We start from the raw sequence: 27706 nt of genomic DNA on the forward strand, positions 1-27706 counted from the left end.
AAGACATAGCCTTCAGGTCAGGGGATATGGTTCAGTACAAAGCAGCAAGAGCATATCTGTGGAGAGACATCAAAACTACCCTGATGGCCTATTAGAGCAAAGTAGAGGCCTATCTGACACACAGTAACTCACGGTAGGAGTAGCTGAGATTACAACAAATCACTAACTACAAAAGCACTACATATGTACCAATCTGTGCTGATGTCTCATTGGTAGAGAAACTAAATCTTTCTTTGCTTGCTTTTAGGCAAAGTGTTCTTACACAGGCGCTCTGTCATCGCTGACACCTATCTGCGAAATACTCACTTTTCAGGCGCTTAAAGTGAGACAGATGCTCAAGACAATGAATCCAAGGAAAGCTGCTGGACGAGTCTACATATTTGGAATTGTACTTAACACTAGAAGCCAATGAAAAAAGTCATAAAGCCTCGCCACCTTAAATTGCTTCGCACAAGATGACAACAAGATACCAAGAAGACATGATTCACCAGCGTTTGTGTGTCTGCTTATATCCATTCAACGATATCTTTTACAGGTAGCAAAAATTTACCACAGGTGTTACAAACTGAATTTAAATGTATGTTTTTATTATATTATAGTAATAATAATAATAGCAGCTCACTACTCAAAATGAGGAAAGCCTAGGCTCAGATGTGCAACCTTTTGCTTACGTGGCAGCAGCTCTTACCTCTACACCAGCCAAGCAGACATGTCAACTTTCTGTCAATTGATATTTGAGCTTCAGTTTTTACTCATTGACAGCAACATGCATCTAATTTCTTTTTCTTTGGTTATATTCTTGAATAAAAGCACACTTGTTTTGCTATACCTTTTGTGAAAGTGTTTATTTGATATTTGGACTTCAGTCTTCACACATTATACACTTCACATCAGAATTTTGCCAATTATTAGTAGAACACGAAAAAAGTTTCTGTTTTAGTTATGTGTTCAACATTTCTTACCTCGTATTTCCTGTCATCCTACATTTACCCAGGTCATTGTAGACACGGAACACACATGAAATGTATGTATTCCAAATAACAATATATTATTTACCCTAAACAATTCAAGGCACCTCACATTCAGATAAACACACTTGAGCTGGGTGAACTTTGTGACTGAGCTGCTGAATCGGTGGGGAATGGGATAGCATGTTGCTTGCTTGCTTGCTGCTTGTGCTGATTGACACATTTACAAAACAAAAACACTGATGAAGAGGTGCAAAGGAATTTAAAGTGGCCCAGCATTACGACCTTTTAGGTAGGCTTCAGGGATTTTAATATTAAAGCTTATGCTGACCAGTTGGCAAGTGAACTTACTAAGATATTTAATCTGTCACTGACGGAGGCCACTGTTTCCCCCATCTTAAGTCAGCTATTATTATCCCTGTCCCTAAAAAGTCAGTCATCAATAGCCTTAATGACTTACAGACCAATTGTGTTGATGTCAACAGTTGTGAAATGTTTTGAAAGACTCACTGCTCAACACATTAAAGGCAACCTCCCTCTCACTTTCAACCCTTACAAATTTGCTTATAGATCAAATAGATGCACAGAAGACACCATCAATACAGCCCTCTGTAAAGTGATTAGCCATCTGGAACACTCAGCGACCTGTGTAAGGATGCTGTCTGTCGATTATAGCTTGGTGTTAATACAATCATCTCTAGCCTACTAATCATTAAGCTTATAACCTGAACTTTTCCTCCCTCTTATCTGCACTATAAAGGATTTCCTCACTGGTTGCCCACAAACTGTTAGAATTGGCCCCCACACCTCCTCCACCCTCACATTTACCACTGGATCTCCTCATGGCTGTTTATGGAGCCATCTTCTCTATGCCATGTAGACTTATGACTGTACATCTAATTCCCCCAGCAACATTATCATCAAGTTTGCTGATGATTCCACCATAGTAGGTCTCATAACCAGTGACAAGATGTCAGTGTGGTGCTCCAAAAACAATCTCTTATTATCATCCACATCCACATTGACTTCTGGAGGCGCTGAGCAGAGCCAGCCCCACTCTACATCAATGGAAACAGGTAGAGAAGTCACCTCCTTTAGGTTCATGGGAAATTACATCTCTGAGGACATTTACCGAACAGGAAACACTCCAATGGTGCTCAAAAAGACCCAGCAGTGACTACATTTCCTGAGACTTCTCCGGAAAATAGAAATGAAGGGGAAGCTGCTGTTGACCTTCTACCGCTCAACCATTGAGAGTATTTTAGCATACTGCATTTCATCCTGGTATGCTGGCTGTACAGTACCAGACAGGAAAGCTCTGCAGAGGGTAATATTCATGGCAGAAAATATCATTGGCTGCTGTCTGCCTTTTTTCTGGAAGATATCTCCAGTGCCCAATGCCTCTGAAAATTATAAAATAATGAAAATTTTTAGACCCTTCTCATCCCAGCCACTTATTATTCAGACGACTGCCAACTGGCAGGTGGTACAAAAGCATTAAAAGTAAAATAAAAAACCCATTGAAGTGCTATTTTTTTCTAGTATGTGCAATGATTATATTAGTGGGTAATAATTTTCGCACCCTATTTATTTATGTATGGTATTTATTTGTTATATGATATTTGCTTTTTATATTATTTGTTTGTCCTTGTTTGCTGTACTTGCAGCATTTACAGGTTTATCTTTTACAGTTTCAGTGTACAGTACTGGTACAATGACAATAAAGGCTTTCTAATTCTAATTCTTGCTGATGAGGCATTTACGGCTCCAGCGACATTCTTATGCTTCATTTCAATGGTCTTGTTGGTTCAGATTCACCACCATTAATTGCTTATTTTGCTTAATAGTGCCATTCACTGTTTTTATTGGCTCCTTTTTAGCAATAAGATGCAAATGACATCTAACTTGAGACAATTCACACTTGTGTATATTCTTCGGGTTTTCCCTAAATGGGAGGAAACCCACGCAGAAATGGGGAGAACATTCAAGGGAAGAGAACCCTGGCCTCCTTACTGCAAAGCAGCAGCAGTACCACTGTGCCACTGTACCACCCTGTTATGTCTGTGGACCCTCTATATTATGGTCTTTTATGAATCATGCATTCTAATTAAAGTCTTAACTGTAATTTATTGCAGCTGGTTCTATATTTGTACTATCAACTACAACACTGTTTGAAAGAAATAAAGCTTGGCTTATTAAAAACCTTCTAGAATCACAAAATAAAAATTAAATTAACTATTTATATATTTATTATGAAATATGTTATAGTATGGTAATATTTACTGCTTACTAATTTTAAGATACTATATACTATACAGTATTTCATAGAATTTGATTTAAAATTAATTAACCTTATTCACACATTTGAAGATTACAATTTGATATACAGTTAATATCCATCATGCACATTATCTATACTTAATTTTCTCTGAAATGAGCATTATTGATTTGCTTATTAAATATCTATCTCCTGAAAATTTGAACACGTACATGTAATTTATTATTTTTTAAAGCCTGATTTGATCATCTGTATTAAATGGTGGGTTCATTGATAGCAATGTTGAGTAAGCATTATTGATCCATGGATGATTTACGACTCCAGTATGAGTCGCATTTCTTTGATTTTTTTTTTTATTACTTTTAGTATTGAGGTTTGATTTTATGATGAATAATTATGTACGAGTATGTACATCAGCATTATACTAATGCTGCAGTGTTTAAGACACAGTAAGCATCCTTGGAGTGCATACAAAAAAAATTATAATATTGAAATTGAGGGAATACTATAGTATTATTATAATATTGAATAATATACTTGAGTATGTTATACCAGTTACCTTCTAAATGTAGGTGTCCAGAATGACCTTGAAAAATGGATATACTCCAGCTTATGTATTGTTAATTATGCCTGTCTGGCCTTTTCCTTTTTCTGATAGAACAGTAATTCCTAAATATTAACTACCTTAAAAATAGGAAATAGTCTACAGCCTATGGCACTTTAAATTAGGTCCCTGAATCGAACAGCTCATCTCCTGCTTATAGTGCATTAAATTTACCATTAATAAAAGTCATGGTTATGTATAAGCTCTTTTTGTTGCATTAAGTTTTATTTTGTTTTGCTTGTATAATATCAAATTGTTCATAAACTTATCCACACAACTGAAACTAACCAGGTTAATTAAAATGTCTGCAGTTAAAGAGTTGCAGGAAGTGTAAACAACCTATTTAGACAGGAATATACATTATGCAAGACTGGAATCATAGACTTGTTTATCACTGTTAACGTGACCTGGTCTAATATCGTATTTCCCATACATCTTAGCACCAAGTGTTTTTCAGAACATTCTATGGACTTGTTTCCAAGTAAACATGGAGACTGTTCAAATCACATAGCCAAGGCAACCAACACAGAAGGAAAACCAGAGAACAATGATTATAAAATGGAAACAAAATACCCACCATGTCATCATAAGTATGTAAAAACAGAATTTTAAATTTGGTCTTTCACCCTGAGTATATCACTTTTTTGTCCTGCTGAGGGTTCACATAAACAACGAATGACAAAATTATTATATTTAAATTATATTTTTATTGAATCCTCTTCTATTAATATGCATCATTACAGTAATAACAGCATTCAGAGTGAGGCAGCCAATTAATTGTAACACACATTTTTCTGTCAGTTATTACATAATTTTTGTTACTTTATGAATATAGAGATATCTAAATTTATTGGAAATTACTGTTCTTGTGACTCTAACAGTGGATTACACGGGTTCATAAAAATGGATGGATGCATAAATAGACAATTATTCTTACACTCCTATATCCTTTATGTCTTACTATACAGGAAGAAAAAAAAGTGAAACCTGAAGCTATCTTTACTGACAGACATTTTTGCAAAATGTGGAGACAATGATCTGACCTTAAGAAATCATGTTGAATGCCAATTTTTGAGATGCTGTGATCTAATGTTCAAAACAGTGCTTATCACTTCTCTGACCCTTCAGCTGGCAGCACTGATTGCTGTTCAATAAAAATGAGGCCACTTCATTATAAATAACATTGACAGATTACCCCACCTTCAGGGTTGGAAACGCTAAAGTCTGGTGTACTGAAGATTTATCAAAAGCAATGTGATAATGCCTTTGTAGAAAAATAATGTGACTGTATTCCTTCTGACTTGTTTCTGCCAATCACCTTCATCATCCTGGTTAAATGTTAAAATGTGCTTAACAAAAATAAGAAAACATTTAAGAATATAAATGTTTATTTACATTGTAGCTCTGAAAGGTCTGTACAGTACTAGAAAGGGTGTTAGCACTTTACTGCTCAAATCAGTCATTTTGCTGTTTCAGTTCCTTGCATATCCATTCTGCTTCTCTGTTTAATAGAATTTTGCTTTACGTCTTTTGCTTTGCTTTCACTTGCAGAAAGTCTCTGAGGACCAACGTTTCCAATTAAAATATCCCAAACCAGATTTCATATTATACACCACCACAGGTGCAAGAAGAGGAATGCTGGTGTAGTGCCAGGTTTTCTACAGCATACTCAAAGACGTGAAATGTGGATGCTGATGCTGAGGGTGCTGCACTCAAAGTTGGGTGAAGGCAATCTTGAAAAGGGGAGAACAGTGAAGAGCAAGCAGTTAGTTGCCAGTTCCAAAAATAACTTTTGCAGAGAAAATGAGCATTTTTATTAAAGTAGTTGTCAGGCATCTTTCTACCCCAAAAAGCTCCACTAATAGTCTGTTAGTCTTCTCTGATTCATACAGCAGCAACACTACTGTGCACACTGTAGTAAGGCTATGAAAATAAGGAGCAGTCAGAGAGAAGAATCTATACTAATAAAAGGCAAAGCCCTCACTCACTCACTCACTCACTCACTCACTGACTCACTGACTCACTCACTGACTCATCACTAATTCTCCAACTTCCCGTGTGGGTGGAAGGCTGAAATTTGGCAGGTTCATTCCTTACAGCTTCCTTACAAAAGTTGGGCAGGTTTTATATCGAAATTCTACGCGTAATGGTCATAACTGGAAGCAGTTTTTCTCCATTTACTGTAATGGAGATAAGCTTCAACGCCGTGGGGGAGTTTCGTGACATCATCACGCCTTCCACGTAATCACGCAGTACATAGAAAACCAGGAAGAGCTCAAAAAAGCGCTCAAGAAAACATGCATTATATAATTGAGAAGGCAGCTAAACAATAAGAAGCGGCGAGTGACATATACAACCATATTCATGAGTTCTGCTACTGAAACAAAGCACGATGTAAACCTACACTTTAAATTAAGTTCATAGACAGGCTGCGCTGGCGTTGTAATTTAGTGCCTGCCCATATAAGGCCGTCTGTCAGCGGCAATCCAATAGCAAACTGCCACGGGTAAATATTCACGGGTGAAGGACTGTGCTTATGGAGAGGAAGATGAGATGGTCAGGGTGGTGTTTGACACAAACTCAGTGAAACTGCGAGAGAAAGTTTTAAGTGCCAGGACTAAGGTAACATTAAATACAGCCACGGACATAGCACGAGATGGCACCAGCACAGCTGGGAACCTTCGATGCATGTACACCGAGTGGCTCACGTGAACTGACACAGTGCACAGATACAAAGCAACAGTTCCAAAGAGCTGAACAAAAACCGAATTACACAATTGAAAAGGCAGCAAAAATATGAAGCGTCTGATAAGCATATTTATAAATCCAGCTACTGCGGAACAAAGCACACGGTGGAAAAAGTCAATGTCCCGCTAAAGGAAGACAGTGTAAAAACCCGTGCATGCAGTGTGTCAGGTCTCAGATAAAGAAGAAGACGAGCTGTTTATTGATGCAGTAAGAAACGAATCGATGAATGAAACCTGTCATCTTTACAACGATTGACAAACACGGAATGTAACTTGAACACAACACATCCTACAAATACGAACCTGATTGAAAGAAATAATGATAATCAAATCCTTGATGACAGCAACACTCAGTAACACTCACAAAACAAATACTGTATATTGACAGTCATGTTACGTTATTTTTAAAATGTTCCCTTTTCTTTTCTACCTTTTTAACACACTACTTCTCCTGCGATACGGGTATATATATATATGTATATATATATATCCCGCTCTACATACTCGAATAATGGATACTTTATTCACCATCAATGATTGTTTTGGTAAAGCCATACTCAGTGTATTCATTAGATGAACGGTAAAAAAGTAAGAGCGAGGGGAGGATGACTCATTGAGGCATGCAGGCTGTAGTCGGCCAACTCTATCTGAATTGCGCGATCAAATTTGAAAAAATATATCTTTTCAAGTTCTATTTAGTCCATATGTGTCAAACTCAAAGGGCGCGGGCCACATCCGCCCGCGTGTAATTATATCCGCCCGAGATCATTTTATATACTGTATTATTGTTATTAAAGCCCGGGTATATGAAGCGCTGGTAACACAATAAACTACAGATCCCATAATGCAGCGCTTCAGCAGCCTTGCATCAGGGTAACCTGAATGCAATTCAGAAGATACAGAAAACAGCATAATTAAATAAGAATCTGACACTTCAGCGGACGTTTAACCCGTGCACAATCACAAAGTGATTTCAAGTGAAGCTGCTTTTATGGGAGACACAAATGCACCAGTACACCATGCCCCACTTTCCCTGTTGCCAAGTACTGTTAAACCAAGTCGTCACTACGGTGTTCCCAAATCGCACTTTGCTGATAAACTGAGCGCACTGCGCACTGAGTTTGCACGGCGCTTTGGTGACTTTGATGAACAAAAAGTCCGTACATGCGGCTTGAACCTTGTGCATGTTTGGTAGCACATATCTGTGTGAGAAGCTCTTCTCAGTGATAAAGACTAACAAAACAGCACACAGGAGTCGCCTCACTGATGAGCACCTGCAATCCATCCTGAGAATCTCCACAACACAGAACCTCACAGCAAACAGAAACGAACCTGTGGCCAAAAAAAGATGCCAGGCGTCCAGCTCTAAAATGACATATGAGCAAAGACAACTGAATGATTTGATTTGTTATTGCACGTAAGAGCGGAGTCAACCGTTTTAACAAACAGCGTATTGCACTGATACGAAATAGCTTTGTGTGTATATATGTGTGTGTATGTATGTATATGTGTGTATATATGTGTGTGTATATATGTAGATATATATGTATGTATATATGTGTATATGTATAGATATGTATATATATATATATGTTTATGTGTGTGTGTGTGTAAATATATATATATATGACAACAACACTCATCACTCACAACAGTGACAAAACAATTACATTGACAATCAGGTTACATTATTTTCAAAATGTTTCCTTTTCTTTTCATTGCTTCTTTAACACACTACTTCTCTGCTGCGAAGCGCGGGTATTTTGCTAGTATTCTACTATAGGAGTGAAAAGGTGGTTGCTGAGAGCTTGTCTTCATATTCTGAGCCTTTTCCCTTACGTATATTCTTTAGTAATGTGTTGTCATATAGCATTCCTAGGAAAGCAAAAGTCCTCACAAGGTATTAGAACCCTCTCACCACTGTCTATTAATACAGTGAAGCTATGAAGTATGATCCATATTTGACCTATGTCCTAGGGTACCCTTAACCAAAATCATCTTCCTTCACCACGACACAACATAACATTCGTGGCCTTTAAATGCTTTATCCAATCCTATGATATGCCTATAAATCTACAGTATTTAGTGTATAGAGGTGCACGAGGTACATATGTTTGATCTCATTGTAGACTATCTTTACTTTGAAGAATTGGTCAGACAAATTATTCCTCAGAAATTACAATTGAATTGTTAATTTTTTGGACTTTCCTTCATCTCTAAATGTAGATTCCTTGCTCACCCCCTTAATTAAAACAGTTATTGGATAAATGTGAATTTAAGACAAAAACTGTTCAACACCAAAGTTGGGGTGCAGAAAACAAGTAAGAAGGAGCATGAAAGTCACAAACAAAGAAAGGGTCAAAACCAGGTGTCAAATGAATCTTTTGTCAAGCCAAAAAAGAAATTCAAAGTTAAAAGAACATGATGTTAGGTTCCTAAAAAGAAAATCATTAAGAAAAGTCCCAGACTATTCACAAACTAGATCCATAGACTTGAAGAATGGAATACCGTGGAGCTGACATATAACTTCCTGACTCAGTGATGTCATCTGACACGACTTCTGGAGACACACCCCCTCAGGAAAATAAATAAATAAAACAGTACCAAATTTCAACTATTAGACAATGACTTTACATCTACAAACTTACTTTTAATTTGAGTTCCCTGATGTTTAAAATCTATGTTTAAACCAAAAGAATTACTCAGAAAAAGGTATAAAATTCAGAAAAATTAGGTATTTACTTGCTCTATTCTTTCCAACAGCACATTTTGCATTGAGTCTATATAATTAAATATCAATATTTCCGTCTAGTGACATTTTAGTGTGCAGTTAAATACAGTATATAAATGATTTATACTTCCTTGTGGTCACAAGTAGCTGTCACATGGTGTTGTAATGTGCTAACTTATTGATTTTAGTGGTTCTGAGTGCACTTTTCTGATACAGTAGCTTAACCATCGCTGGTTAGGAATGCACACATGACCATGTGCAACCAGTAGTCTTACTTAATTACTAAGGAGCAGTGTGTAATTAATAAGCATCAGCTGGGATTACCACAGTTTAAAAGAGGGCAGTGTACTGTAAGTGCTAGGGAAGATAATAACGAAACAAGGAGAAAGATCAATTTGGGGTGTAAGCTGGTCTGAGTGTGGCTGTGCTTTGTGAGGGAGCAGGGCTAATGTCTGTTGAGGAGTCCTGTGGAGCAGCTGAGTTCAAGTCTATTAAATTGATCATAGAGAGCAGAGGAGAAGAGTGGCGTATCCTGAAGAAATGGGAAACAGTGTATGAACAAATCCAAAGCATTGCAGAATCAATATGGAGAGATTACAGGGGTCTTCGTTAGGAGTGGAGAAGTGATAAACTTGCTCTCCTGAGGAGTCTGCTTATACTGATGGAGGTGGCAGATCGGGATGCTGTGGAATGAGTGGAGGGGTTTGTGAGTGCTGATTGAGGTGGTGGGTCGAGATGCTACAGACTGCATGGGAGCAATTTGCTCCAGTGTTCTGTAAAGGAAAGGCAATAGATTGGATCTTATTTGGTGTTTTAATGATATTAATCAAGTACTCTAAAACAGTGGTCCTTAAACATTTTTTCCTTGTGACCCAATTTTGCCTTTTTTGGGGTCCTCAATCCTAGTCCATGATGACCATCTGATTGGAAGGGGTGGGCATCACCCTTGGAGAATCACCGAAGCAATGTTGATTGCTTAAATTGCCCACAGTGACACACCATGAGGCACTTTGCAGACTATACACAACCCATAGTTTTGGAAACTATGCTCTTGAAGATACTGTTTCATAGACAAATTTTTTTCTAACAACATATTTATTTATACACTGTAACACTTTAATTTTCTGTCTGCCTCTTCACTTGCCCTGTTCCATCGCGGTCAAGAACTACTAAACATTCAACAGTGTTTGATGCCAATAGATGTGAGCTTAGGGACATCTCAATTATTTGTAGATTTTTATCCCCTTTTCATATAAAGTAGTTCATATTCGTATAATTAACATTTTGAATAAAATGATACCCCAAATAGATTGCTGGTCACATCTGTCTAATGTGTTAACATATTTAGAATCCTTAACTAAGCAGGAAGATTTTGATAGTTGTAATGTTTAGGACTTTGTAGCAAGCAGATGAATAGTAATCCAAGTGAAAAAATAGTTTAAAACGTAATTGGGCTTTAATACTTAGACATGTGCTTCTGTTGCCCTACTCAAAAGTTTCACATGATAAACCAGTTTATATTTTAGTTAATTCCCAAATTGCTAACCATATAAAAATGCATCATTTTAAACAACTGACATATTTTACAGCTAATGAATTGGTTTAATGAAATTGCTTTATTTGCATTCTCCCTAGGTAAGAACAGAAGGGATTAGATGGCAAAGACCTCTAGTTTCCATTGACTAAAATAACAATCCACCCATGCAATTTGGTAAAAAATGATGGCTAAGTTACTGCTGCTGTTTTAATGTTCATAAGGGTGATACCTTAAATATTAAAGGTTTAATGATACTTTAAAAATTAAAGCTTTAAAGAATAAAGATTAAATGGTCTAGCAGTACACCTAGGAATTGGCGACTAGGATGGTACTAAGGATGATGTTTCTCACAGAAGTGTACTGCACATGCAGCTTATGAGCTATCCTTTCCTCAGGGAAGGTTGGAAATTTCTCATATGCTTTAGCTTGTCGAGTGGCTTGGAATGTGTGTCTATAACCTAAAGGTTTCTAGATTGCAACCCGGGTGTATCAATGAGTAAGTTACAATACAAGAACAAAATGGTGTCAAAAACAGAATTCACTCTGTGTACTCCAGTACAAATGCTGAGGTTTCCTTCCATTTTCACAAGACCTTTACCAAGCCATCAGAAAAACCGCCTTACAGTTTTTGATGTACCATCAGTAGCACTTATGTGAATTTGTTTTTCTTTGTTAAAAATTTGGTGAACTTTGAGCTAATATCTACGGCTCACTGACACAAAGGAAAGTCCTGCTTTTATCATATCCAGAAGAGACACTTACTGTACCAAAGTCAGCTTCTGTTTTTAGCTGCAGGCTCACTTGCACTAGAACGGAACATGATTGGGGCCAGATTTAATGAAAATCTCAGGTGACTGAATTTCAAAAAGCACTTCAGGTGCTGTGTGCCACCAATTGCAAGAATGCATGCAGGGAGAGTGCAAATAGGATGGAGAGAAAGATGAAAATGGTAGAATTTATTATTTATTTACTTTAGGCTAATCCATGAATAAGCAAAACCAGGAAATGCAAGGAATTATAGTTTTTGCATATGAAACATAAATAAAGTCAAGAGTAGCCATCTATCCATCCATTTTCTAACCCGCTGAATCCGAATACAGGGTCACGGGGGTCAAGAGTAGCCCCCTCAGCATATATTTAAACCCCCAATAAATGAGTCAAAAAGATTGTATATTTTTTACCAAGAAAAAATTTTACTATGTATACAAGAAACATGTAAATATCAAAATGTCAACATAAATACAGTAGGAAAGGTATGTTTGGTGTCCACAGCTGTTCTGATGCAAATTTAGGACACGTCTTTCATGAGGTACATTTTGAAACAGTCACTAAGACGCAGCCTGACATTGCCTTTAGGACAGTAAAAGTGTTTTTTATGCACTTTTCTGCTTCTTGGGTATGAGAGGGCAAAATGTCAGAGCATGTTCTGCACAATCAATGTGCTCCTCATGATATTGTAGGCTACCACAGCACAAGACTTAATGATCTTCACATTTCCCCTAACACAAACAACATTTGCTGCAGTGTAAACAGTGCTTTGGAGTTAATGTCTTTATTGTGATTCCACTTGATCCCAATCAATTTGCCTTATTGCCACACACCCCCTTGCACCACCTTGAACCTTTAGGTGCCCAAATTCACCAATCATAAGATGGCTGTTCAGTTGTATATTGCTGTATGCGTAACTTTCACTATCCATGTCAACTTCATATAATCAATTCACATTATCCATCCATCCATCCAACCATCCTCTTCCGCTTATCCGAGATTGGGTCGCGGGGGCAGCAGCTTCAGCAGAGATGCCCAGACTTCCCTCTCCCCAGCCACATCTACTAGCTCTTCCAGGGGAATCCCAAGGCATTCCCAGGCCAGCCAAGAGACATAGTCACTACAACGTGTCCTGTGTTTTCCCCATGGCCTCCTCCCAGTTAGACGTGCCGGAACACCTCACCAGAGAGGCGTCCAGGAGGCATCCTGATCAGATGCCCGAGCCACCTCATCTGACTCCTCTTGATGCGGAGTAGCAGTGGCTCTACTTTGAGCTCCTCCCGGATGACCGAGCTTCTCACCCTATCTTTAAGGGAAAGCCCAGACACCCTGCAGAGGAAACTCATTTCAGTCGTTTGTATTCGCGATCTCATTCTTTCGATCACTAGCCACAGCTGATAACCATAGATCGACCAGTAAATTGAGAGCTTTGCCTTTCGGCTCAGCTCCTTTTTCACCATGACAGCCCGTTGCAGACGCTGCAACGATTCGCCTGGCGATCTCCCTCTCCATTCTTCCCTCACTCGTGAACAAGACCTCGAGATACTTGAACTCTTCTTCTTTGCCCAGCAAGGACTGAGCAGTCTAATGGTCTGGAATCTCTAAAGATTTTATTTTTTTCTCCAGCCGTCTGGAGTTTTTTTTTTGTTTTTTCTGTCTACCCTGGCCATTGGACCTTACTCTTATTCTATGTTAATTAATGTTGACTTTTTTTTTATTACTGTGTCTTATTTTTCTTTTCTTCATTATGTAAAGTACTTTGAGCTACTTTGTGTATGAAAATGTGCTATATAAATAAATGTTGTTGTTGCTGTTATTGTTCTTCCACTTGGGGGAGGATCTCACCCCCAAACCTGTGTAAGCTGGAGGGGTGATCGCACCCCAGGAGGACACAGATGCCCCTGGGAAAACCCCTGAAACACAGTCTACCTTCACATTGCTCCTTACCCTTCTCACTTGCGCTATAACACGTAATAAAGCCCTCGCGCAGTACTCCGCTTACTTAAAAGCCTTGTGCAGCGCATGTCAGTTTTGAAATTGATTGTTTTGCTTTTATCTCTCTCTCTCTCTCTCTGATATTCTCTGCTCCTAGTGGAACTGTCATCTCTGACTTGTCATGGAGGACGTTTAAACTTTTGAAAAAGAAACAAATGTTTGTTTGCAGTGTTTAAATAAAATTCCTGTTTTCTACAACCTTCTGTGTCTCTGTGCAAATTTGTGACCCAAGCGTGACACCTGAGAGGGTACTACATCCTTTTCCAGCTGAGGACCATGGTCTCAGATTCGGAGGTGCTGATTCCCATCCCAGCTGCTTCACACTCGGCTGCAAACCAATCCAGTGAGACTGAAGATCATGGCCTGATGAAGCAAACAGAACAACATCATCCGCAAAAAGCAGTGACCAAATCCTGAACCCACAAAACCGGACCCCCTTAACACCCTGGCTGCGCCTAGAAATTCTGTCCATAAAAGTTATGAACAGAATCAGTGACAAAGGGCAGCCCTGTCAAAGTCCAATTCTCACCGGAAATGGGTTTGACAAACTACTGGCAATGCAGACCAAGCTCTGACACTAGTTGTAAATGGACTGAACAGCCCTTGTCAGGGGGGGTCCGATACCCCATACTCCCGGAGCACCCCCCACAGGATTCCCCGTTTGATACGGTTGAACACCTTTTCCAAGTCCACAAAACACATGTAGACTGGTTGGGCAAACTCCCATGCCATTCACATTATCATCACTGATATTTGATTCAACTAATGGTTGAATTTCAGTTTGTTTTAAAACTGGCTTTACAGCTTCTCATTTACACTCTATCCCACTCATGAATATAGATGAGTTACTGTAGAGTGGCAAAACGCATATTTTTTTGCAGCATAGTTATTTTATCCACTAGATAGCAGCAGAATACTGTTCTTTGATTTATTTGAGCTTAATGCTCTACATTTAATTATAATAATAATAGTAATAATGGTAACAAAAATTTTATACATATAGCACTTTTTTCACTACTCAAAATGCTTTCATAGTGAGTGTGGAGACACTTCAACCACAACTAATATGTAGCATGCACCTGGATGATAAGATGGTAGCCATTTTTCCGCTCACCACATATGAGCTGTTAGGTGGTGAAGTGGTGAGATACAGAGAGAGACAGTTAAAGACAGGGAATTGATTGAGGGGCCAGAATGACTAACCTACAGAGGTCAATTTAGCCTGGACATCGGAATACACCCTGCTGTTTATGAAGGATGTCCAGGGATATTTTGTGATCACAGAGAGTCAGGACATCGGTTTTATGTCTTATCCAAATACTGACACGGTTGTCTAAAACGGGTTGGTGTGAGAATACAACAGTAAGTGAATGAAAAGATGGAACTCTGGAGAGAGCAAAATACAACACAATAATGAACCCGCGGCATAACAAACGTCGCATAATTATTTATTGATGGTTGAACACTTCTGGAAAGACACAGTTGTCTAAAAAGGGAGGGTTTGAGGATACAACAGAAAGTGAATGAAAAGATGGAACTCTGGAGAGAGCAACATATAATTGTCCGTGAGTGAAGAAGATGCATGTTTGTCGCTAATGCGAATTGCTGTATGTAGCGTGTAAAACAGTTAGCTATGGTGCACCCGGTCGTGCGTCGTAACCGAAAACTCGGTTTTTAAAGACTGCTTACTTCATTGTGTTTTAACCTCAGTTGTAAAGGATTGTTTTAAGGATCCCATGGGATACCCCTCGCAAACTGTTTTACACAGTGCATATGGCGACTCACCTCCGCGAGAAACATGCCTCTATGAACAGTCAAGGTGGCTTGGAGGTACATGAGGCCTCTACGACAGACGAATATAAATGACGCCGTTCTTTCTGTGTCGTCGCGCCCGAGTTGGTGGCCATGGCTCTGCGAGTTGTCGTTGTATCCAATGGTCTTGGAGTTGGTGGGTGTGGCTCCTCCCTGCGTGCGCCATAGGTATCTTACTTGTCGGCAGCTTAGAGAATCCACGCCCCTTCCGGCGTGCTTTCCATGGGTGTCTTGCCTTAGTGAATTATATATATAGATTATTTATTTTTAATATACAACATTAATACTTTTTTTTATCAAACTTAAGTTTCCTGCTTATCCTTTTCTTTTTTGCTTGTCTTTGATTATAAGCAGGTTATAGATTTACCTACAGACAGGTGATATATTCATTGATTTGATAATAAACATAAACGTATGTGAAGTAGTGCTGAATGAATTCTGGTGAGTGACACTGAATAATTGTGATTTGTTAGCTTCCGATAAAACATTTAACTGCTTGCCATTTGTGGTCATGCAGCAATTCTTATAGATTTGAATTTACTGTGCTGTGAAAGAAAATTTATAAAAGGATTGTTTATATTACTTAGAAAAGTCATCAGAAGCTGGATTTTGTGAGTTGTTAAAAATTAATTGATACAAGACAATTTTGTGTTCTGAGGAAAGTTCACATATCCATTTACAGATGACGTAGTTGTTTGACTGCTTTACTTGAAAACTGCTTAAAATAAATATTTTTACTTTGTGAGTTACTTTCTAAATGCTTATTTGCACACAACCTGCATGTTCTCCTAAATTTGTTTGTACAATGTATTAATAGACCAGGTGGCAGAAGTACAGTGGCCTTGCTCTGTGTTTCAGTTTTTACATCTAATTTTCCTAGACCATCTGACAATGGAACTCTTACAAATGCCCTTGTTCATCAGAAGAAAATCAATTCCAAATTTTTGATGATTCCAGGTCACTTCTGGTATATGCAATTGTTTAAAAGTATTTTGCATTTTTCATATTGATAGTCAGTTAAAGATTTTTTTTTTCCATCTCGGAGTCAAGGATACTTGATATTTATGTCAAATTATTGTTTCTTTTTTTGCAGACATTTAGTTTAGAAATGTAAGTAAGATTATGGAAATAAATAGCTATCCACTCTTCTTCACTTAAAACAGAAGGTCCAAAAATTGTATAGGCTGATAAAAATATGCATAATTCTGAACACATTTTTTATAGTACTAAAATGACTTTCAAATACTTTCTGAATTGTCAACACTTTTTGGAGGACTTCTCATCTTTACTCATTTATCACTGACAATTTCTATTATTATGTCTTCATGTGATGTATATACTGTAATATCACAGTAATGCTCTATAGGTACCTTTATAAATGTAATCATCAGTAACTGGTATAAAGTTACCACTACTTATCTTTCAATCATGTGTGCATATAGATGACAGGTGCATTTAAATTTAAGAGGACTAGAGCATCAAAACTAGGAACTGCAGCAAAAAGAAAAACTGTAGCTGAGAAAGTGTAACATATTTCAATACCATTTTCTGTGACTAATTTTTCTATTATACGGTAATAGTGAGCCACGGGCTTTGCTGATAGCATCACTGTTCACCATGCAAAATATTTGAATACTCTGGTTTCAAACTCCCTTCATAGACAGTGCCAAGTAGGAAGTAAAAAAGGAAGTTTGAAGTTTTACTGTAAATTACACAAGGTACTTAAAATATACAAGGGTACCAGACTTTATATTTCAAAAATATAAGAATTCAAAAAACTAAATAAAGTAGACCAAAAACCCAAAAACCTAAGACAGAAAAATTTAGAACCATCAAAAAAGAAACTGAAATATCCAAACTTTTAAACTATATAAACATTGTTCAAACCAAAGACCAGAAAAAAAAATGGCTAAAATTATCAATAAAACCGGAAAAGGGTAAATAAAACAGTGAAGAGAAGGTGCAGACAGGTGAAGAGCTCTGACAGGACTATGAAACTACTCAGCTTAAGTAACAGATCTGTAATCAGTGGCAGCGACAGCAAAAATCAGGGGTTACACTCCCCTTATGCTGCATTTGGTAAACAAACTAGAAAACAATTAGCATGAATTAGCAATTAAATAAAACCTAATTACAATGAAAAATGAAAAAGATCTAGAGGGTGGAGTTTTTTGACAGGGTGCTGTGCAGTTGTTCAGGTAGAGTATGGAAACTCTTCATTGTGAGCAGGAATTATAGAAAAGAAAACACATTCATCCTAAGCTCTCATTATATTGTCAGAAGCTGGCCATATTTGCCTAGTTTTCATGCTATTATTCTTTGGTTTTATTAATTATTAAACTTTATCATTTTTGATATAAGTATATTACTGTCTTGCAGGCTATAACAGAATAAGAAGCACTATATTTTTTTTTCAAAAAATTGGTAGAGTGTTAGGTATTCTGAATAGGACATTACTATTGGTGACACAACAATCCAGTATATGACGTTTATTTTTAATATTTACGTTGAAGCTTTGAAACATCCTGTATTATCAGAAATGCACTACTGTATGTAAATAATCTTTTATTTTGGCAGAATCAGCTGTTAATACCTTTTATTGTATTCAAACATAATGAATTGACATCATTTTTTAAATGTAATACCAAAGAGCAAGAATAAGTTGTGATAAGAGCACCATGGTGATGCACGATTTTTAAATAAATGCTGGCAAATGCTTTGCAAATAAATGCTGGCGTTGCTCCAGTGTTGATTGGGGTACTTGACAGATCGAACATTCATGTGCAAAATCAAGCGGATCAGTCAGGTGCCTCATTCACACCTCAGAGTAGGTGGGGGACTGCTCCTGCACTTAATCAGGCCGTATTTAGGGAGCCTGCAATCGGGAACAGAATTGGAACAGATCAGAAAAAAGGGCAATCAAAAATGAGAATATTAGCTCAAAGAGAGAATGGAGATTACAGGAAGAAAAACAAGGCGTGATGGTGAGGATCCTTTGTTGTAAAGGGTGGAGGAGGTGGTCAAGAGTATGTCCCTAAGGAAGCAAGAGGAAAGCCTGTGCTTGAGAACAGGTTTGGAGGAGGGGCGCTCTTCGGAATATTATAGAAGAGTTGGAGTGGCCCTATTGTACTGGTCTCCCTTTTGGACGCCGATGGACTGGCTAAAGGAAACGGGAATGGGGTTCAGCAGGGAGCCCTACTGACATCGACGGACTGGCAGCAGAAGCCCCAAACCTGGGATTTAACCCTTAAACCACTGGAAATGGCTATAGTTGGTTCCCAATACAATTTGCCAGCACGTCAGAGCCGAGTGTATTCGGCAACGTACATTCGTTGAACACCGCAACCGGTTTTAGTCATTTTGCCAGCACGTGGAGCTGATCAGTCAGTGCTGTACATCCATTGAGCAGCCAGCTCATGACCACTGCTGCCCCCTGCAGCACTGCAGCATCACTGTCCCTGGGATTCAGCCGCTGCACTAGAGTAGCCTGCAAGCATCAACATTGGCCTCTATGTGCTTGCAAGCAGCCAGTTCAAGCACAATTGGCTTGGTGATTTACTGAATTTCATCAATGGTGTCAGTTGCACTTTGTACATATAATAAAAGACTGTTGCAGTAGTTTTTTTTACAGTTTTTACAGTCCATTGGCAGCGTGTAAATGATCAGTGTTTTAGTAATTGTGATGCTTTTTCCAAGAAAAAAATGTGTTCCATTAAAATTTCACTTTTTTTGGTGAATTGTGACTTTTTCTTAAAAAGTGCAGCAAAAAAGTATTTGGCATCCAGGGGTGCATTGACCCCCCCAAGTATGTGGCAGTTTAAGGGTTAATGGATGGCTGCATCAGTCGGCAGGTGTCTCTTCATACTGCAATGTCCTGATGGGATAAGATGAGGAGACACCAGAGTTTAGAGAGAGGCACTGGGCCTCGTTTATTTTAAATGGATGGAGAGATTCCTGCCATGATTTTAACCATCATTTTAGTAAATTATTTATTTAGTGAATAATTTATTTTAAACTCCACATTTCACTTTGCTTTTATGGATTATTTATTAAAAAACTTGCACCATATTTTTTGGAAAACTCCTTGGTTTTAATTAAACACACTTGGGCACTTCTGCACCAACTCCTTGTAGACTGTGTGTGTCCTCATTTGCCCATCTCATGTCGGTTTATGACTATCGATTGTTCTGGGTCTTGAGGAGATGCGACCAGAAAGCGGGGAGCTAACTCAGATAGTCACACACGTTCTTCCTCTTAAGTTCTACTATGGTTAGCTAGGTTTCTAGAAGCAAGGCCAGTTACCTTCTGTACCCAGTAAATCTTAAATCCCATATGACACCTATTCTGAGCTCATAATCAGTCACACATTATTAATTTTGTATTGAGCTTTTTGCAGCAAACACCATTGCTAGATCTTTTAGAAGCAAACTTTGAAAAGTCTGCAAATAAACTTGAACTTGGAGTTAATGGAATTAGATTGACAATATTAAGTGACATGCAGCAGAATTAACATAGAAATAGTTGACACAGTCAATTCAAATTAGACTAATAGATGATGTTAATGACTTAAAGAGAAAAGCTATGTTCTCAGGATGATATGAATGTATCCTCTGATTTTATCTTCTGCAGTGATTTCCCAAGACAAGTAATAACAAAACTAAATCAGTGTTCACTGACAGATACATAGAGGATCTTTAGAGTAATAATGAGGCTGGCATTAGTAGTGAGTAATCTGAAAAGTGAATTATAGAAATATATTTTAAATACAGTATGATGTAGTCATGACATAGTACTTATGCATCAGAGCATGAGAGCACAAGGTGAGTTATCACAGTTATGCAGTTGACACACAACTTTATTTATAAAAGCTATATAAATAAATATAACCCTGATGCTCTTACATCTCTGATCCAATGTCTTAGCAGTATTTTGGATGAGCAGAAACTAAATAAGTAAAAAACAGTCATCTTAGTGACTGGTAAATATGGAAATAGTGAGGATATTAGAAATAAACTTGATTTCTTAGATTTGAAAGTCGAGGCGGAGGTAAAGAATTTAAGGGTAATCATTGACTCTGACCTAAACTTTAAAATCGAATTAACCAGATTACTAGAACTACATTTTTTCACTAAAGGAATCTATACTAATAAAAGGCAAAGCCCTCACTGACTGACTGACTGACTGACTCACTCACTCACTCACTGACTCACTCATCACTAATTCTCCAACTTCCCTTGTAAGTGGAATGCTGAAATTTGGCAGGCTCATTCCTTACAGCTTACTTACAAAAGTTAGGCAGGTTTCATTTCGAAATTATACGCGTAACGGTCATAACTGGAACCTACTTTCGTCCATATACTGTATATGGCCATAGCCTGCTGCTCGGTCGCCGTGTGAGGCGGAGTTGCGTCTCGCATCATCACGCCTCCCACGTAATTGTGTGCCTGCCCATATAAGGAAAATATTCACGGGTGAAGGACTGTGCTTAGCATATTCATAAGTGCAGCTACTGCGGAAACCCTCCCTCAGCGAAAGTGCGAGAGAAACTTTCAAGTGCCGGGTCTGAGCTAAAATTAAATAAAGCCATGGACATTTTTTTCAGTCGTCTAGATTACTGTAATGCACTCCTAACGTTTACTACCTAAGAGCAGAATCCAACTACCAGACTCTTAACTAGAAAAAGAAAATCTGAGCACATCGCACCAGTTTTAGCATCCTTACATTTAGTATTGACTTTAAAATAGTACTAATGATTTATAAATCCTTAAATATTCTAGCTCCATCCTATTTTTTGGAATGCCTGTCCTCCCACACTCCAAGCTGTAACCTTAGATCTTCTAATGGTGGTCTGCTTATAATTCCATGAGACAAGCTTAAAAGAAGCAGTAAGGCAGCCTTTTGCTGTTATGCACATAAAATCTTGAATACTTTACCAACAGAAATTCACCACGCTAAAACTTTAGAAAAAATGCTAAAAACTCATTATTTTAATTGGCCTTTTTCATATCTACATTTTAGTTGTACTCCTAATAGACCATATGGGCACAGGATTATCATCTTCTTCAGGGATTTGCAATCTTTACTAATCTCTACTTTTCTCTGCTGTCTTTTCTGATTCTTCTGTGGTGGCGATTAGTGCCACCACCACCTGATCAAAGCACCATGCAGCCACCTGTGATGAAATGTTGAAGGTAAGTGCCAGAGCTGTCCATGAGACCAACTTCATCAAATCCTCTCATATGAACCCTGGAAACAAAGAGGAATGAATTAAGAAGATTTATGTTAGGTAGAATGGGGCAGCACGGTGGTGCAGTGGTAGCCCTGCTGCCTCGCACTTAGGAGACCCGAGTCCTCGTGGAGTTTGCATGTTCTCCCCGTGCCTGCATGGGTTTCCTCTGGGTGCTCCTGTTTCCTCCCACAGTCCAAAGACATGCAGGTTAGGTGCACTGGTGATTGTAAATTCTCCCTAGTGTGTGCCTGGTGTGTGTGTTTGCGTGTGTGTGTGTGTGTTTGTGTGCCCTGTGGTGGGCTGGCGCCCTGCCCGGGGTTTGTTTCCTGCCTTGCACCCTGTGTTGGCTGACCCAGGGAGACCCCTGTGACCCTGTAGTTAGGATATAGCGGGTTGGATAATGGATGGATGGATGGATGGATGGATGGATGGATGGATGGATGTTAGGTAGAATGCCTGGTGGGGGCTGGGCTCTGTTTTGGTCTTTTTTTTCTCTTAAATGAAGTTTTTTTTTTTGTTTTTTTTTCTGTTCTCCCAGCCATCTGACCTCATCTCCTGACTCATCCATAGAGAGATATATCATGACACTGTATATAAGGATGCTGCTCTTCTACTTGATATTTATCTGTTTTTAAGATTGCTCAGATTAATATTGTTTCTTTCTTTGTTCATTATTCTTGAATATTATTACCTAATCTTGTTTCTCTGTTCTTGCAACTTTCTCTTTGACATCTTGTAATGCGCTTTGAGCTACTGTACATTGTTTGTATGAAAATTTGCTCTATAAATAACGGTTGTTGTTGTAGCCGCTGAGAGAAATAGTTTGTCTTCTTTAGCATCAGATTAAGACATTTTCATAATCTTTTGACATTTTTATTGTCTCATTCCTTTGTCTTGTTTATATGTTGACGCTTACAGCACAATAACATCATTGGCCATGTTGCAATGTTAAAGTCCAGCATTTCATGGCCTTATGAAAAGATTTTGTTTGGTCAGGAGGTTCCTATTAGGGAAGGAAATAATTGGGTAAGAAACCATTGCTCCTTCCACTTTGGATTGGATTTTTGTATGTTTCTGTTAAGTGGCATCTTTATTTTATTGCTACAATATCACAAGGTGCATTTGTCTGTTGGGTATATAAGTAATCATTTGTATTTATATTTATCTATTTCGAGGGTGTGCTGGGGAAAGTGGTGAGACAGCAGTTAAACAGACATCACAAATCTAGAGCTCATATCCCCAGTGGTGTATGATTTACATCTATTTCTCTGTTCAACAAAGATGAGATTGCTTTACCTATAGGTAAGATAAGATTTCTCATCTCAAAGACATGCCTGGTAGGTTAAATGGCAGCTCTGTTATAATTTATGGAGGATGTGTGCTCGAAAGGATCCTGAAATGAATTGCCATCCTATCTGGTGTTCCTTGTGCAGATGTTGTGGCAAAAGCTTCCTGCTGACCTGCAAGTTAGAGAAATGTATGAAGGGTTGAGAATGGCCCAATAAAGCCAACTGTCCATTCTCCTGCTTCAGAGAATTTAATAGTACCTTATGTAAGGATATATATTTTTGTCTTGGAAAATGCTTTGCTAAAAGTATGCAGTAGCAGTTACCTAGTGGGATGTATTAATTTTGATTATTTTTTGTTTTTATCACCACATGTTCTATGTATATTTTATAGAAATATGGGTACTGCTAGAATAGATAGATGATGGGTACATAGATAGTCAAAATTAGGGGATGCTCCCCAAACCGAAATAATTCCAAGTGAGCCAAGAAGCCAAATGTGAGTTTATTTATTCCTAAGAATAATAACATTAGGGAGGATTAAACAATAGGAATAGACACACTGTAAACAGAAAGGAAAACAAATACGCTACTGCCCCAAAGGATCTGCTTATATGGGGTTTGCACAACTCTCAAACAGATGTGGCATTTTTTGTACTTTCTTACTAAATTGTATTACTATCACTCCTCAAACATACCTCTTTTACCTGTCTTACATTTCAGACCTCGTCCTGTTGACTGAAGGCTCAAGGGCTTTTTAGCTGGAACAGCTTTTAAGCCTCAGTTATTCTTCTAGAGTTGCATGCAGTGGTCTCATGTGTCTGCCTGCTGTTTTGAGCCCCACTTCTAGATTGAAGGACCAGGTAATCCCCAAGTAACTTGGTCAATAGGACAGAGTAATGTAATTTAAAAAATCACCCTGCTGCCCCCAGTTATTTTGAGAAATCTTCTGTTTCTTTATTTGTGGCTCTCATGCTACAAGTCCCTCCATTAATTAAGTGACAAAGTGTCACCTATTGATGATGGCCCAATACTAAACACATTATTAAATACTCTCTGTTTCAATCAGGGCATCAAAAAGTCCAGCTCCTCTTCTCCATGCCACTGCATATAATTACCAGCATGCTGGTTCCAACTGGGCTGGTCATTACAATATACATTATTTAATGAAAAATGTTAAGTATATTTGTAAAGGGCATTGTAAATGATAATATTTATACATCACACTTAAGGGCTTAGCATAGTAATAGTAGAATATTTGAAGTAATGTATTTTAAATTACATGTGCAATTGTGATATGAGATGCATTTTATATGAAAAACAAAAAACATATTTACAAGAAAAAGAAAGGGTTTAGCTAATTAACCTAGCGCATAGGTCTTGGTAAGGCTAATTTCTTACATCATTTCCAAACCATCAGACCATGGTGTCTATCTGCAGAGGAACTGCCTCTGATGGATTGTTCGCCATATTCGAACTCTTTCCATGCCCTGAATTATTGACTTCACATTAGATAAACATGAATCTTCTAAACAATGTGCTGGCATTGACCTCTCCTTTGTATTCTGCAGTTAAAAAAGCAGTAGGATACAGTCTATAGAGTTTCATTTTAACTCTAATTATCATTCCCACTGAAGTGCATTGGAGTAACAAATGGTAGAGATAGTGAAAGTTAGATTCTAAAGGAAGACTGCAAAGGTCAAACTAGAATCCAGAAAAAAAATATATGGAAGGAATGAACATCAAATAAAAATGCAGTTAATATTATAAAAGGATTTTTAGAAATATATATTTTAAATCAATAAAAAGCCTCTGTGCTTATGGCGCTTATACTTCAAATAATGTGGAATGGAAAAAAGCATGCATTTTTCTCAAATGAAAGCTTTAATTTGCATTAGCATCTAAAACGTTTCATTTACAGTAAATACATTTTACAGTTGTTTTGCCGAATAATTTTTTAAATCATTCTATTTTAAGTGAAAATGCATTTTCTGCTTTTAAGGCAATATATTTCCAAGCTTAAACTGTATAAAGCAATTCTTAAATGACCTAAAATGTTTCTCTTTGGGTGTGTGTATAATTATTAAGTTATGTTAAAGTGAATTTGTAAGTTGTTTTCTAAGTGACCGCAGTGTACTTCATGAAAACAAAGTTTGCGATGTTGTAACTATATTTCATATTGAATGTAGCACATACAGCGCTTAACACGAGTGTTCTCTCCCCTTGAAAGTTTTCACATTTCATTGTTATACAACATGAAATCACAGTGAATTTATTTGTCTTTTTGACACTGATCAACAGAAAAAGACTATTTAATGCCAAAGTGAAAACAGATCTCTGCAAAGTGGTCTAAATTAAACACAAATATAAGCCACAAAAATAATTGGTCATATAAAGTCTTCCTCCCCTTTAATATGATACACCTAAATCGTCACTTGTGTAACTAATTGGTTGTATACATCACAGAAATTTATATATTGGAGATCACCTGTCTGTAGTCAAGGGTATCATTTGAATTTTAGGTCTAGCTTGTGGTGAGTCAGTATCATGGCCTAACCTACATAATTGAAGACAAAAGAAAACTCAAAGGAACTCTGTCAAAAGGTGATTGTAAAACACAAGACAGGGAATGGAGATAAGAAAATATCCAAGTCATTGAATATGCCTATTAGTCCAGTTAAATCAGTCATTAAGAAATGGAAAGAGTATGGCACAGCTCTAAATCTGCCTAGAGCAGGCCATCTACAAAAAACTGAGTGATCACGCAAGACGGAGACTAGTGTGAAAAGTCACCAAGAGACTTTTGAAACTTTGAAGGAATAGATAGATAGATAGATAGATAGATAGATAGATAGATAGATAGATAGATAGATAGATAGATAGATACTTTATTAATCCCAAGAGGAAATTCACATACTCCAGCAGCAGCATACTGATAAAGAACAATATTAAATTAAACAGTGATAACAATGAAGGTATAACAGACAGACAATAATTTTTTATAGTATTAACGTTTACCAACCCCCGGGTGGAATTGAAGAATCTCCTCAGTCTGTCAGTGAAGCAGGACAGCGACAGCAGTCTGTCGCTGAAGTTACTCCTCTGTCTGGAGATGATCCTGTTCAGTGGATGCAGTGGATTCTTCATGATGGACAGGAGCCTGCTCAGTGCCTGTCGCTCTGCCACAGATGTCAAACTGTCCAGCTCCGTGGCTACAATAGAGCCTGCCTTCCTCACCGGTTTGTGCAGGCGTGAGGCATCCCTCTTCTTTATGCTGCCTCCCCAGCACACCACCGCATAGAGGAGGGCGCTCACCACAACCATGTGATAGAACATCTGCAGCATCTTATTGCAGATGTTGAAGGAAGCCAGCCTTCTAAGGAAGTATAGTCGGCTCTGTCCTTTCTTACACAGAACATCAGTATTGGCAGTCCAGTTTAATTTATCATCCAGCTGCACTCCCAGGTATTTATAAGTCTGCACCCTCTTCACACAGTCACCTCTGATGATCATGGGGTCCATGATGGGCCTGGGCCTCCTAAAATCCACCACCAGCTCCTTGGTTTTGCTGGTGTTCAGTTGTAGGTGGTTTGAGTTTCACCATTTAACAATATCATTGAATAGGTCCCTATACTCCTCCTCCTGCCCACTCCTGATGCAGCCCACGATAGCAGTGTCATCTGCAAACGTTTGCACGTGGCAGAAGTCTGAGTTGTATTGGAAGTCCAATGAATATAGGCTGAACAGGAGTGGAGAAAGTACAGTCCCCTGCTTCGCTCCTGTGTTGCTGACCACAATGTCAGACCTGCAGTTCCCGAGACGCACATACAAGCTTAGTTGAATTAGATTGGAGAGACAGCATACAACAACTGTTGCTTTGGTATTGCTGCAGTAGCAGCTTTATGGTAGTATAGAGAAAGTCACTGTTAAAAAAATATGCTCATGACATCTTGGCTAGAGTTTGCTAGAAGACATATGGGGGACTCAGCTGGAAGAAGGTTCCATGGCTTTTTTGTCTACTAGTCTAAAAGCCCCACCACATTATCAAAAACACATCATCTCCACTGTGAATCATAATGGTAACTGCATCATGAGCTCTGGGGTTGCTTCTCTGCAGCAGGCCCTGGAAGGCTTGTGAAGGCAGAGAGTAATGGGAGTGCAATAAAATACAGGAAAATTCTGGAATAAAACCTAGTATTGTCTGCAAAAAAAAACTTGTACCTTGGAAACAGATTTGTTTTCCTGTAATAAAGCCAAAGCTGCAAAGGAATGGCTTCAAAACAATAAATAGTGTTGCTGTCCAGGAGTGTCTAAGTCAAAGTCCAGATCTCAAACCAGTTGAGAATTTGTATTAAAAAAACACTCAATCAAAATGTCCTAGTGAATAATTATGCAATTAATTATTTTATGTTTTATATTTGTAATTAATTTAAAAAACTTTGCAGACATCTGTTTTCACTTTTCTTTTTCTGGTGGACAATGTAAAATTATTACAAACCAGTAACGGCACACTGCACTATAACGTGCAGTGAATACACTTGACTTGAGCATTCATACATTTAAAACTCTTTCTCTGTACGTTTAGCATTCGTTTGCTCAGAGGTAGATGTGCTTGCTGCTTCCTGAGCAGCTCTTCTTTTCTCCACCCTTGCAGCCCGCTTCTTCTCTTCTTTCCTCGGCATCTTTTCACATTAAACCTGATTAAGTCAGTGTTTGTTTTGCAATTACTTAGTACGTTTTCTTTAATTCTA

The sequence above is a fragment of the Polypterus senegalus genome, chromosome 5 (genome assembly GCF_016835505.1).
Source record: "Polypterus senegalus isolate Bchr_013 chromosome 5, ASM1683550v1, whole genome shotgun sequence".
NCBI classification, from domain to species: Eukaryota; Metazoa; Chordata; class Cladistia; order Polypteriformes; family Polypteridae; genus Polypterus; species Polypterus senegalus.